Source organism: Lissotriton helveticus, chromosome 4_1 (genome assembly GCF_964261635.1).
Source record: "Lissotriton helveticus chromosome 4_1, aLisHel1.1, whole genome shotgun sequence".
In the NCBI taxonomy this organism is placed as follows: Eukaryota; Metazoa; Chordata; class Amphibia; order Caudata; family Salamandridae; genus Lissotriton; species Lissotriton helveticus.
In genome coordinates this window covers 1,669,038,234-1,669,053,802 of record NC_136063.1, presented here as the reverse complement: position 1 = coordinate 1,669,053,802, position 15,569 = coordinate 1,669,038,234, and positions in this window count along the sequence as shown.

Below are 15,569 nucleotides of genomic sequence, written 5' to 3'. Positions count from 1 at the left end.
TATTTTGGAATCTCACCTAATTAATCTCATGGCATGTCAGCGTGGTACTAACGCGTATTGGTACCGTCGTCATGGGGAATTGAAATGTATGCTAAGAAACTTAGGAACTCCTACATGGTTCCTCACTCTTAGCTGTGCTGAGTATGATTGGGAAGACTCACTTCAATTTCTACGAGAGGCAAATGCAAACATTGAAAATATTGAATACAAGGCACCTGGACAACTGTGCTCTTTGGATCCAGTTAATGTATGCAGGTATTTCAATCATAGGTTTGAAGCTATGATGTCTTTTATCACAAACAAAAAAAAATCCTCCGCTTGGAGAGGTTTTGGATTTCTTTTGGAGAAAGGAGTATCAAGCAAGAGGTGCTCCTCACATACATATGCTGCTATGGATCAAAGATGCACCCAAATATGGAACAGATTCGGATGACAAAGTGATGAGTTTCATTGAACAGTATTCTACATGTGCTGTTCCGAAAAGTACAGAAGAAAACCATTTAAGACATCAAGTTTTACGCTTTCAAACCCATCGTTGTGGAAAATACTGTCGTCGAAAATACAAATCCAAGGACAAGTTCTACACAAAATGTCGTTTTGTATTTCCACGTCCAGTAACATCGAAAGGATGAGTGAACAATTTTATGTCTTCTCTGCGACATACTGTGACAAGAAAATCACCGAAAAATACATACAACCTAAGAAGAAATGAAGAGTCCAAATACATAAATGACTACAACCCAGTCATTTTGTCCATGTGGAATGCTAACATGGATATTCAATATGTAGCTGACAACTCTATTGCTGTGGCTCGATATGTGACGTCTTACATCACAAAATCAGAAAAGACGGAACTGAAGGAAATGTGGGAGGAAATTTCATATGAAAAGAGTCTAAGTAAGAAATTATACAGTTACAGTCTGAAGATGTTGTTGCATCGAGAAATTGGAGCATATGGATGTTCTGATCGGATATCATCAGCAAGTCTATATGCCAAATCTAGAACAATCATTTGGGTGAGTCTAGGTCTTGCTGCAACACGAAACCGAGTTTTGAAATCTGTATAAGAAATAGAGTATTTGGCGGAGAAAGAACCAAACAGTACAGATATTTTGAAGTTAAACATGTTGGGTACATACTATTTAAATAGAAGTAGTCATCTTGAGAACGTTTGTCTCTATGAAGTTCTGCAAACCTATACTTTTAAGAGGAACATCACAGAAGATATCAGTAAAGGAGTAAATACTGTAATTGGATGTGAAGGATGTCTGGTGAAACAAAGAAAAGGCCATTTGATTAATCATCGAAAATTGAGTTGTGAATCTCCTGACAAAAGGGAATTTTACTATTCAGCTCTTTTGCAACTCTTTAAGCCATGGCGTACAGAAGAGGAACTACTTGGAGATTTTCTCAGTTATGAAGATTCGTTCAATGCAACCAAGGATACCATAGAATGTCCTGTTTTTTCAAATTATCTGCAAATGTTGAACGAGTAAATACAGGAAGAAGCTACAATTGTAGCAGAGATTGCTAGAGACAGTTCTCAAGACAGTGAGAGTTCTGCTTCATTGAGTCAGGATCCACTAGGAGGACCAATTATCCAAAATGAAGCTGCCACTGCCATGAATGAAGTGGAAAGAGCCATGGAACAAGCTCAGGAGGATGTAGTTAACTTAGAAGATTTAGAAAAAGAACTAAACGTTGAGCAGAAACAAATATATGAGGTAGTCACAGAACAGATTGAGCATGGTTTATGTCATGAGAAAAAAGAGTGCTCATGTACGTCATTTATGCCTGTCCGACTGTACGTGAGTGGAGAAGCAGGAACTGGAAAAAGTTTTCTGATTAAAGCAATTGCAACTTATCAGCAGAAAAGAACGGAGTCATCGCTGTCTTGTTTTGTTACCGCTCCAACTGGGTTGGCAGCACATAACATTAAAGGGATTACTTTACATCGTTTATTGATGCTGCCAGTAGAGCATGATAATAAATTACAATACCACAAGCTATCTGTAGAAGCTTGTTGTGAAGTTTCAAGAGTCCTAAAGACAATGAAACTTCTTATCATTGATGAGGTAAGCATGGTATCAAATGTAATGCTTGCTTTTGTGTATTTAAGAATGCAAGAAATTCTTAAAACAGAGTATGATGTGTTATTTGGAGGCAAACACATCATTGTTTTTGGAGATCTACTGCAGCTAACTCCAGTGAAAGGACAACCAGTGTTTAAAATGCTTACGCATGAAGATACCAGGAAGTGCTTAGGAAGCATTGGAAATGTTAACATATGGTTACATTTCAAATATGCAGAACTGCTTCAAAATATGCGACAGGCAAAGGATGAAGATTATAAAAATATTCTACAAGATGTAAGAATTGGAAAAGTCAGTGAGCATGGCAAAGAAGCTTTACATGCACGATTAATTTCAAATTTGTTTCCAAACGAAAACATTCTCCCAGAGAATACTTTTAAGAAAATTCCTGAAAACAAATCTGTCAAATGCTTGATGCTAACTCTGCAAGAATTTTCAATCTTCAACAACAAAATGTTAAAGTTAGAAAATCAAGAGATTGTGAAACTGGAAGCTATTGATAAAATAGAGCGTGAAGGAGCAACTATTATTTTGTCAGAAAAGTTCAAATCAAAATTGGATTCCTTAGAGAAGACAATATCTAAAACTGCTGGTTTGGAAAAGACTCTGTATGCATCTTTAAATTGTCGTATAATTTTACGACGGAATTTACATGTGGAAAGAGGTTTAGTAAATGGAGCAATGGGTCATGTTGTTGATTTTGTGAATTACTGAAATAGAGATGGAATTGAATTTATAAAAATTAAATTTGATGGTATTGAAGAAGTACAACACATCAGTCATTGTTCTGCTCGATTTTTGCTTGTGAAAGATTTATATGTCCGCCGAAAACAGTTTCCTGTTTCTTTGGCATATGCGGTGACTATTCATAAATCTCAAGGTTTAAGTGTAGATTGTGCTTTGGTGAATATTGGAAGTTCTGTGTTCAAGGAGGGTATGGCATATGTTGCTTTATCTCAAGTCAGAACTTTATCTGGATTGTACTTGATTGATTTTGATGAGACAAATATTAGTGCAGATCTAAATTGTGTAAAAGAATATACTAGGTTAAGAAGAGAGTATGCTCCAAATTTACCTCAATATCCTCTATTTGAAAAGCATGTGGTAGGCCGGAAAAAAAAATGAGAAAAATTCTAGTGAAGTTATAGCAAAAAAAAAAAAAGTAGATGAAGCAGTAATTGTAAGCAGAAAGGAAAAGGATTCAGTTAAACATGTTGTTGGATTTCAGTTTGAAAATAGTTCTGGTGTCAACTGCTATGCTAATGTAGTGGTTAATGTTGTTTTTTTCTCCAAACTTTACAAGAACAGATTGTTGATAATCAGATCAAAGATTTTGTTGTTTGTTGAATTCTGTGTTTCAGAAATGTAGCAGAGATAGAACAAAAATAGAAAGTGTTTCTGAAATTCGACATGTTTTAGACATATGTTCTGGTCTAAATCAATTTTCACAGAATATTCAGCAAGATTGTCAGGAATTTCTAATGTATATGCTTGTTTTATTGCAAGATGAAGGTATAAATGTAGAAAATCTTTTTGGCCTTTCTTATAAATGGCAGCATAACTTCGACAATTGTTCCTTTTCAAGTACTACTACAATAGACACTGAAAGATTTATATATTTGACTTTACCAGACTGCAAATCAGTGTATTTTAATAATCTAGTTAGAGAAGCAAATCAAAACATGGTCTGTACTCAATGTAAATCTGCAATGCTATCAACATTATTTATACAAAGATATGGACAGTATGTAATGTTAATGTTCCAACGATGTAGACCTGATGGAACTAAATTGACAACTTTAATTAAAAATGTTGTGGCTTCTCAATTATCAATTTCAGGAAGAACCTTTGCAACTGCAGCAATTATTTACCATGATGGTCCTTCGACAACATCAGGACATTACATAGCTTATTTAAAACGTCAAAAAGGCTGGACTAATTGTAATGATACTCAATCGACTTTCAAACAACGTTTGCCTTCTGACTTACAAAATTCTTACAGAGTGTTCTTACAACCAAAATTTTAGGAAAGGTAATTGGCCTATGAAGATTGCAGCAGTTAATAAAACTTAGTCTGCTGTTCAAAATTACTTTGTGATTGAGATTGATCAAGATAATAAAAAACTTGTAGTTGTCATAGAGGTAGTGTAAGTGTATCACATAGTGAGTGATATCAGCATTATAGGAAATGTTAATCATGAGTAAGCCAGAGGTGGAAATATAACTATTGTTTCATAATGTAAAAGATGTTGGAGCTTTTCTTTCACAACCTCGGGTAAATGGAAGTTTAAGAATACTATTGAGTATTTTCCAAAGAAAAGGACTTTCCCTATACTATTTGGCCTCGTGGAGAAGTACGTGGATCAAAAGTGAGTTAAGATATGTTTTTTCAAAATTTTACATTATTTATTGAAACGTTGTATGGGTTTTTTAAACACAATCTTTTTGATTGTGTTTTTTTTGCCCGCTGTCATATGATGAGTAGTATTGAACTCACTGTTTTAAGTGAAATTCAATATATTCTGATAACAGCAAAAATAAACCATATAACATGTTGTACAAGTTATTTTGTATTTTGTATTGTGAAATATATATTATACTCCCCTTGTCTCACGCTCACTCACCTTTTTCCACCCTCTATCACCCCTCTTTACTCACCCTCACTGCTCTTCTCTCACACTCCTTCACCCCCGTTCCCTTACTCCACTTCCCTCACTACCTCTCATTCCCCATTCCTTCACTCCCCTTTCCCTCTCTCCCCTCCACCACTTTTCAGCTCTCAGTCACTCTACTTCAGTCCCCTTCCCCTCCTTTCTATCTTTTGCTCCCTCAGTAATTCCCCTTCCCTCAGTCACCTTACTCGACTTCATTCACTCCTTCTCTCACTCCCTCTTTCCTCTCACATCCTCACTCCCCATCCCTCACTCTCTCACTCTTACCCTCACTCCCTCCATCCCCTCACTTTGTCACTCCCCCTTCCCTCACACTCACTCCCTTCAACTTATGAACACTCCCTCATTTGCCTTTCTATGCTCCCTTACTTAGTCTCCTGCTCTCATTCCTTCCTTTACTACCTCTATGTCCTCACTCCCTCACTCCCCTTGTCTTACGCTCACTCGCCTTTATTCACCCTCTATCACTCCTCTTTCCTCAACCTCACTGCCATTCTCTCACCCTCCCTCACCTCCCTTCCCTTATTCCACTTCCCTCACTTATCCTCATTCCTCATCCTTAACTCCCCTTACCCTCACTCTCCTCCTACAGTCACCTTTTCCCAGTTCCTCTGCTTCACTCCCCTTCCCCTTCTTTCCTTCCTTTGCTCCCTCAGTAATTCCCCTTCTCTCACTCACCTTACTCCACTTTACTCACTCCTTCTCTCACTCCCTCTGCCCTATCACTTCCTCACTCCTCTTCCCTCACTCCCTTTCTGTTACCCTTACTCCCTCTATCCCCTCACTCTCTCACGCCCCTTCACTCACTCTCACTCACCTTCCATTCCTCATTGTTGTGAATGGTCCCTCCCTCACTCCCCCATCCCTGTCACTCACTCCCCTTTCCATACTTCCCTTTCCTCCATTAGTTCTGAAAACTCACATTCCTTTAGTATCTTACTCACCTTCAGTTCATTTCTCTCTCCCTCTCTTGCTCTCTGTCACTGAATCTATCCGCCTCATTATCTTCTTAGTAATTTGCTCTCCCTCTATTTCTTTTTCCCTCTCTCTGTCCTTCACCATTCCTTTGTTTCCCTTTCTGTGTCCTTCACTCCTACTTTATCTCTTAGTACCTTTTTTATGACTTTTATTCTCCTGCCTTGTCTCTTTTATTTTGAAATATAGATTATAAAAATTATAAGTAATTTTTTTTCCATTTTCCACAGATATTAAATGTATTAAAAAAATGTCATTAAGTTTACATTATTTATAAGGTAAGTTTGACAAACAAAATGTACTTTCTCACCACTCTTTTCCTCAACCTCACTGCTCTTCTCTTACCCTTTCTCACCCCGTTCCCTTACTCCGCTTTCCTTACTTATCCTCATTCCTCATGTTCTCTCCCCTTCCCCTCACTCATCCCTCACATTCACCTTCTTTCACTCCCCCTGCTTCACTTCCCTTCCCCTCTCTTCCCTTCCTTCGCTCCCTCACTCATTTTCCTTTCCTCTCTCACTGTACCCCACTTCACTCACTCCTTGAGAATATGTAAGGAATATAGCTTTTTTTGGAGAATTAGAGGTAGTTCTAAAAAGAACTGTTTTTTTCTTCTTTTTTAGTTTTTTTTAGTTTTTTTACTTTTTCCAAACGTTTTTAATTTTTTTTTGTATTTTTTTCAGAACAAAAACAAAACTAGGGAATGCCAAACTGCTCAACAGGAGCAAAAAAAAGGGGATAAATTAGGGATGGGTGGAGCAGCGGTGTTCCTCCTTCTTTCGAACAATTAATTCAATGCTCTGCTCCCCATAGCAGAGTAGTTCATCACACTGTTTGCATTTTATTTTTAAATCTGCAAACACTGGCTGTATATTCGGGATCAAATGTGCTGCTTCTCTTCCAGAAGGTGTTGCTGCTCCGGTGGAGGTGCTGGCGCCATCTCTTGGGGGATTGCGTGCCAGGTCCCTGGTGTTCTCCCTTGCGAAATTATTTGGGTGCCTCCTCTGTACATGCCGGATCAAGTTGTCATTCCCAAAACTATATTTGCGGGTGGGATCCCCACGTGACAAAGTTGTGTCACATATCTTGCAGGTCACTTTTGCTGCATTAACTTTTTTTTTGCCCCTCTGGGAAACTAAAGAACTTCCAAATGATGTGCTCTTTCACTTTTCTCTGGGGGGTGTCCTCAGGTAGGAATTCAAGATCAGAGTCTGAAGAGGGCTCCCTGGAACCAGACATCTTTCCAAAAAAAGAAGTATTTTCAAGAAGAATGGAGAAGAGGTGTTCTCTCAGCAATTGCAAAGAGGTAGTGAGGGAAATGGGTGGAGACTTTCAATAGTTGTGTAAAAAACTGTTATTAACCAATCAAAAGTGTTGTTTTACGGTCACATGGCTTGACGCGCGCTTATGCTACGCGCTCCGGGCGCTTCCTGGGGCACTTACACGGCACGTAGTAGGCGCTTACGAAGGCGCTTCCGGGGGCGCTTACGCGGCGCGAATGAATGACGTTTTGTTAAATTTTTGGAAATGTGTTTAAAAGTCAAAATACGGTGATTAAAAATCAAAAATACTACTTTTGTGAGTATGCCACTGAATGTCTTGCATTATTATTTACTTTAAATACATACATATATTTTTTTTCGACCGCGGGAATAGCGCTCACGCTACGTATACGGCTGCATTTACCGGTACGCGCTCCCTGAGCGCTCCAGGGTTTAAATATAAAAAAAACAGGAAATAAACATTCAAAAAATAATATTATAAAATATAGAATATTGGAATAATTAGAAAAAAATATAATAATTAATAGCTATAAAAATTAGCTATTAAAAAAACTTAATAATTCACCTAAAAAAACATAGGTTTGACACTCGTTATAGTTAGGAATTAGCATTTAAAAAACCTTTGAAATTCACTGAAAAAACCATAGGTTTCACACCAGTTATAGTTAGCTGAACATTTTACTCATACAAAACCATTGAAATTCCCACGTTGAAGTTAGTTGGACTCACTATAACTCGCGTGCCCGCAATCCACTGCTGATGATGTCACATATTACATCATTCATGACATGGTCAGTGACATCACTGATGACATCACTGATGACATCTAAAATGACATCACTGATGACATCACTGATGACACCTCAAATGACATCACCGATGACATCACTGATGACATCATCCAGCGACTGTGTGTTTCTGTAAAGTTTAAATATGTTTTGCATATTGAAGAATGAGTGGATGTATAAGTGTCGGGATGAAGGATTTAGTAGGTGCGTGACTGACTGTATGAGTGAGTGATTAAATGTGTCTTACTGAATGCATGGGTTAGTGAGTAAATTGTCTGAATGTGTGCATCATTATGTCTGTTGTTGTGTAAGCTGCTGCATGTGTTGATCAGTAGCTATATGAGTGGCTATATGGGTTATTGATTGGTTGCCCAAGTATTTGTATGTGAGGCTGAGTGTGTGTGTTGGTGGCTGGGAGTTGTGTGACTCTGTGCATAGATGTGTGAGCAGTTGATTCACTTGGTGTATGGGTTCAAGAGTGCATGAGGAAACAACTGTATGTGCGGTTGACTGTGTGCATGGGTGTGTTGGTGTGTGAATGGATATCTCAGTGCTACATGTCCAAGTAAGTACATATGTAAAACACAGTACATGTGAGAGCTGGCATATATAAATGACTATACATGAGAGCCTGTGATTGCGTAAGTGGCTGTATGGATCAATGTGTACTTGTATCAGTGATTGTAAAAGAGAGTAAGTATGTGTTAGTATATGTTTGATTAAGTAAGGTGTTCTGTGTATAACTGTATAGATGAGGAAATGGGGGTGTGTTTGATTCTTTGCATGACTGACTAGGTGTGTGAGTAACTCTATGGATGAGTGGCAGTGTGTGAGTGTCTGTATAGGTGTATGAGTGCATATGATAGTGTTGTATTGATGAGTGACTGTATGTATGAGTTACTGTATGGGTGAATGAGTGGATGTGTGTGTAGACTTAGGAATCAGTGAGTGCGTATGTAGTAACTGTTATTGGTGTGTCAATGGTTTCAAGAATGATAGTCTGTATTTAATACTGGGTGTATCAAAGGTTAGATTAGAGTGTGAGGAGGTGCATCATATTATCTAATGAATGATGTCATCAGTGATGTCATCAGTGATGTCATTTGAGATGTCATCAGTGATGTCATTTGAGATGTCATCAGTCATCAGACGTTTTCCAGCACAGCGCTTCAAATGATAATTACGCCTGCCTAATGCTCTGCAACTTACTATAGGATAAAGATAAGCCTTAATTCAGCAAAAGAACATTTGAACATACTACAAGTGAACAATGACACTCGCATCATGAACTTTCTGGTCCAGCATGCACCAGGTATGTGCACTGAGCACACGCCCACTGTATAACAGTGATGGTAATAAAGCTGCAATTCAAAATGAATGCGAGGCTCAGATGCCTTTTGTGGCAGCCCACGAAGAAGGGGTTTTCAACCTTGAAACACGTTGGCAAGCACAATTACGTAAAGGAACATGAAAGCAGGCTGCATTATGAAGCTGTATGGTGAAGCACTGTGAGTGACCTCCCAAAGCTGAAGGGCACTTTGGTCGACATATATATATATGTATATATATATATATATTCCGCTCCTGTTGCACCAAAGTACGAGAGTCACTCAGCGGGCGGGTGCCGTGTTGCGGTGGTGCCCCGCAATCATATGACTGCTTCACAATCCTTTTAGCTTGCAAAAAGGAAGACAGCACTTACGGGACTTCAGCTCAGCGGTGTTTTAATATTTTAGTAGACAGACGCGTTTCAGAAGCAATTCACTGAAAAAACCATGAGTGTTATAGTTAGCTGGACATTTCACTCGGACAAAACCAGAGAAATTCCTCCGTTATATTTAGTTATGCTAACTATAACTCACGCGCACGTAATGCACTGCTGATGATGTCACATATTACATCATTCGTGACATATTCAGTGACATCACTGATGACATCACTGATGACATCTCAAATGACATCACTGATGACATCATCCACGTTACAATCTGATACACCTGATCACACACTAGTATAACATTTGAAAGCATTGACCCACACATACCAGTTACTACATATGCACTCACTGATTCCTAAGTCTACACACACAACTGTCCATTCACCCACAGAATCACTTATACATGCAGTCACTGATCAATGGTAACACTATCAAATGTACTCATACACCTATATAGACATTGACACATCAGCAGTCATCCTAGTCAGTTATGCAGTCATGCTACTCACTCATGAAGAGAATCAATCACACTTACATTTACTCACATACACAGTTATACACACAACACCTGATTTATACATACACATAGTAAATCATAGTTACTATGTTAAAAACACTATTACAATTCTACACTCATTCATACAGTTACTCTCACAATCACTGACTCTTACGTATACTTATTTATATACCCCAACTCTCATATACAATGCCTTTTATTTTTCTACTTTATTGGAGATGTACCACTGACACATATATTCACTTACCAACACACAAATAAACACACTCAGACACCCATACAACTGTTTCCATAAACACGCCTAAACTCATATGCCTAGACAATCAACCACTCACACATCTATGCATAGAGTTACAACTCCCCCACCCAACCACCGATACACTCAGTTTCCCTTACAAATACTCAGCCAACTAATCAATAACTAATATAGACACTCATGTAGTTAGTGACTAATTGATGCAGCAGTTTATACAACAACAGAGACAGTGATACACACATTCACATTATTTGGTTACTAACCCATATATTTAGTGAGACACATTTAATTACTCACTTAAACAAACAGTCAGACAGCTACTAAATCCTCCATCCAGACATATATATCCACTCAATTTCCAATACAGATTTGTAAATATATTATAGATTCACTGAAAAAACCATAGGTTATACACCATATATAGTTAGGAATTAGCATTTAAAAAACCTTATTTTACTCACACAAAACCATTGAAATTCCATATATAGTTAGTTGTACTAACTATATATCGCGCACCCGCAATCCACTGCTGATCATGTCACATATTACATCATTCATGACATGGTCAGTGACATCACTGATGACATCACTGATGACATCTCAAATGACATCACTGATGACATCACTGATGACATCTCAAATGACATCACTGATGACATCTCAAATGACATCACTGATGACATCTCATTTGACATTACTGATCACATCACTGATGACATCATTCATGTGATAATACGATGAACCTCTTCAGACTCTAATATAACCTTAGATACACTCAGTGTAAACAGACACTCATAGACTGTCACTCATCCATGGAGTTACTCAGACACTTAGTCAGTCATGCAAAGAATCAATCACACCTCCATTTCCTCAACTATACAGTTATACACACCTTACTTATTCAAACATATACTAAAACATATTTACTCACTTATACAATCCTGGATACAAGTTCACAATGATCCATACAGCCACTCACACATTCACTGGCTCTTATGCACAGTTATTTATATATGTCAACTCTCACATGTACTGTGTTTTACATATGTACTTACTTTGACATGTAGCACTGAGATATCCATTCACTCACCAATACACTCATGCACACAGTCAACCGCCCATACAGCTGTTTCCACATGCACTTTTGAACCCATACATCTAGTCAATCAACTGCTCACACATCTATGCAGAGAGTCATACACCTCCCAGCCACCCAGACACACACTCAGTCTCCCATACAAATGCTTGGGCAACCAATCAATAACCCATACAGTTAATCATATAGCTAATGATCAACACATGCAGCAGTTTACAGAACAAAAGACATAATGATGCACAAATTAAGACAGTTTAGTCACTAACCCATGCACTCAGTGAGACACATTTAATCAGTCACTCATACAGTCAGCCATGCCCCTACTAAATCCTTCATCAAGACACTTATACATCCACTCATTCTTCAATATGTAAGACATATTTTAACTTTACAGAATTATACAGTCACTGGATGTAGTCATCAGTGATGTCATTTGAGATGTCATCAGTGATGTCATTTGAGATGTCATCAGTGATGTCATCAGTGATGTCATTTGAGATGTTATCAGTGATGTCATTTGAGATGTCATCAGTGATGTCATCAGTGATGTCATTTGAGATGTCATCAGTGATGTCATCAGTGATGTCATTTGAGATGTCATCAGTGATGTCATCAGTGATGTCACTGACCATGTCATGAATGATGTAATATGTGACATGATCAGCAGTGGATTGCGGGTGCGCGATATATAGTTAGTACAACTAACTATATATGGAATTTCAATGGTTTTGTGTGAGTAAAATAAGGTTTTTTAAATGCTAATTCCTTACTATATATGGTGTATAACCTATGGTTTTTTTCAGTGAATTTTCAAGGTTTTGTAAATGCTAATTCCTAACTATATATGGTCTATAACCTATGGTTTTTTCAGTGAATTTCATTGGTTTTTTAAAAGCTAATATCTATAGCTGTAAAATGTATTCTTCTTTAAATCCAAAAATATATTTTATATGTTTATTAATAATTTTTTTTAAATATTTTTTTTGTTTCGCTCCCGGTCCGCGAACCGGGAAGCTTCCCGTTAGCTCAATTTAAAGCCGCGACCCGGTCCGCGAACCGGTAAGAAATCAACATAGTGACGGTATCGCGTTGCCGCGTAATGCGTCTTATGACGTACTGCGTTAGCGCACCCGGAAGTGCCCCGGGGCGCGGACCGAGGCGCGAAACGCAGCTCCCCGGAAGCGATCCGCGGCGCGTCGCGAAAACGCGACGTATCGCGTTGCCGCGTAATGCGTCTTGTGACGTACCGCGTTAGCGCACCCGGAAGTGCACCGGGGCGCGGACCGAGGCGCGAAGCGCAGCGACCCGGAAGCTATCCGGGGCGCGGACCGGAGCGCGTAACGTAAGCATAACAGGTCATGTGACTTGTTAATAACACTTTTCATTGGTTCATTTCACTTTTGGTTTCATAATGATGTAAGGCTAGGTCAGGTGACCTAAAAATAACACTTTTCATTGGTTGAGAAGTATTGTTTTTCCCAAATGATGAAAACCCCTCCTTCTTTCCTCACTCTGACTTTCATCATTGTGAGAGGAAGACCTTTACTACTATATGAGAAATGGCTTCATTGGTAGCTTCAGCTGGTGGACCCCCACCACCACCTCCACCTCCTCATGGGAAGAGAGGACCACCTCCCCAGGTCATTACCAACACTGAGGAGGAAGATGAAGAAATGGATGAGGAGGGAGAAGAACCACAGTTCTTAGAAGAGGTGCCCCGGGTTTCCAGAAAGAAAGCCAGTTTCATCTGGCAGTTTTATTCGATCCCTCGTGGCCAAAAAAAAGTCAATGCGAGGTATGTCACCTGCCGCATATGCAAAGAACAATTATCAAGAGGGACGGACAAGAAATATAGCTACGGAAATCACACAATGCACAGGCACATGACAAGGAAGCATCCACTAAATTACAGCCGGGCGGAAATAAGGGATATGCAGGACAATCCAAGACCAACTCCTGTGGCCAGACCAAGATTACCAATTGCATTAACAACAGAAGAGGCACGGGAAACTGTGCCAAATATACAAGAAAATTTTAGCCACATGATACACTGTTGTATGCACTGTCGTGCGTTGTTAGCGTGTGGCAACATGAGCATCAATGCTATAAACCTGGCATATGAACACCATGATTGCCCTAACCGCCCCCAGTAATTTTTTTTTTGCTCCTGTTGAGCCCTTTTCAACGCCTGTTTTTTGTTGTTTCCCCCCCCCAAAAAAAACCAAAAAAAATATAAAATCGTTCAAAAAATACAAAAAAAACAAAAAATGTTCAAAAAAAAAAAAAATATATAAAACAACAAAAATATTTAAAAAAAAGTTCTTTTCAGAACTACCTTCCCTTTCAAAAAAAATTGCTAGAATGTTTAGCACTCTGGCAAGCTCTATTTCTTTTGGTTCGCTCCCGGGTTAGCTTCCCGGTACGCGGACCGGGAGCTAACCCCAAAAAATTTTTACAAAAAAAAAGAGTAAGTATAAGGAAAGTAAACAGAGAGTGATGTTAAAAGAAAGACAGCTATAGGGAGTAAAGAAGAGATACTGTTTAATAGATCTATTTACCGAAGAAAAGACGGAAGAGGGTATAATTGTGAAAAACAAAATAGATAACGAAGTGAAAGAAAAAAAAAGAGAGTATAACATTAACAAAGAAGAGTTTCTTGGAGAATGTGAGTGAATGTTCAAAATAAGATTAAAACATGAGGAATAACAGAGAGAAAAAATAGAAAACAGAAAACAAAAAATAACAGAAAAAGATTAATTGAAACAGCAAAGAAATGTAAGTAACATAGAGCCATATCATCAACATAGGCAATAAAAGTTTTGCAGCTTTTATTGGCAGAAATGTGTCGCTAAAGCTGCTTTTAGCGGCAGAAAACTGCCGCTAAAACCACTTTTGCACCAGTTTTCTGCCAATAAAAAGAGCAATAATTGTATTGGCTGTATTCATAATATGCCCCTTAGTGTGCTTCAACTACACAGAGAAAGCATTATGAACAAGTAGTGATAGAGTGATCAGTCAAAGACACTAAGAGTAATAGAGACGGAGTGAGTGAACAAGAGTGAGGAACTATGAGAAGAGAGGGACTGAGAAAAAGAGTGGAAGGAGTTGAGTAAGTAGGTAATAGAGAAAGGAATGAGGGAAGTAGCAAAGGCAGGAAACTGAGGGTTAAAGAAATGAAGCAGTGGAACTAATAGTAGGTGAATGTGATAGAAATGTAACGAAAAGAGTACAAAGCATTTACCTTATAATTGTCGTTAAATTACTCACTTTTTGTTTTTATACTTTCAATCTGTGAAAGAGAGAACAAACATTTCAAAAATATTAAAACATGTATTTAAAAATTACAAAAGACAAGGGAAAAGATTGAAGGACAAACAGTTTTTCAACAACTTTGACACTTACAGAAGCTTCTGCTTCTCCAGGCCCCCTACACAGTCCTAAAGATATACATTTTAAACTAACAGTATCTTGATGCAGATGAAGTGAGGCCTATCTTAAAACATGGTGCATCTTTTGCATTGCTGTTGTCTCAGAAAAGTGTCGCAAGACACTAAAATTTTAAATAATTGCTTCAGGATGCCAATAAGATGTGTCCTATCCAGAGGTTTGTTTGAGGTGAGGCCTACTCAGGGTTGCAGATGAAATTTCGAGTTGTTGAAGAGAATAGAGGACATAATACATGTAAAGGTCTACCAATGAAGTGAGTCATGTCCACTGCACTCTTGAACAAAGTCCAAACCTCCTATGTTTCCCTGGACAGACCTAAACTTGATCTGCACAATGTGATTCGTAATGATAGGAAACACAGGTGATGTAATTGAAATACGTGCAATTTATTTTGCTCATTTCACAATCACATCACTTGTGTTTCCTTTGCTTAGGTATCTCATTGTGCAGATGTAGTCTAGCATATGAAAGAATACGCAGAAGTGCAGCACTGCATGCAACAACTTTGACACTTACAGAAGCCTCACCTTCTCCATGCCTCCTACACAGTTCTACATATACATCATAAATGCAAACAGTACAGAATTAATTATACATGTTAAATGGTTTATTTTTGCTGTTCTCAGAATGTATCAAAATTCACTAAAAACAGTGACTTGAAGGTATTCATCATATAACAGCGGGGAAAAAAACACAATCAAAATGATTGTGTTTAAAAAACCCAT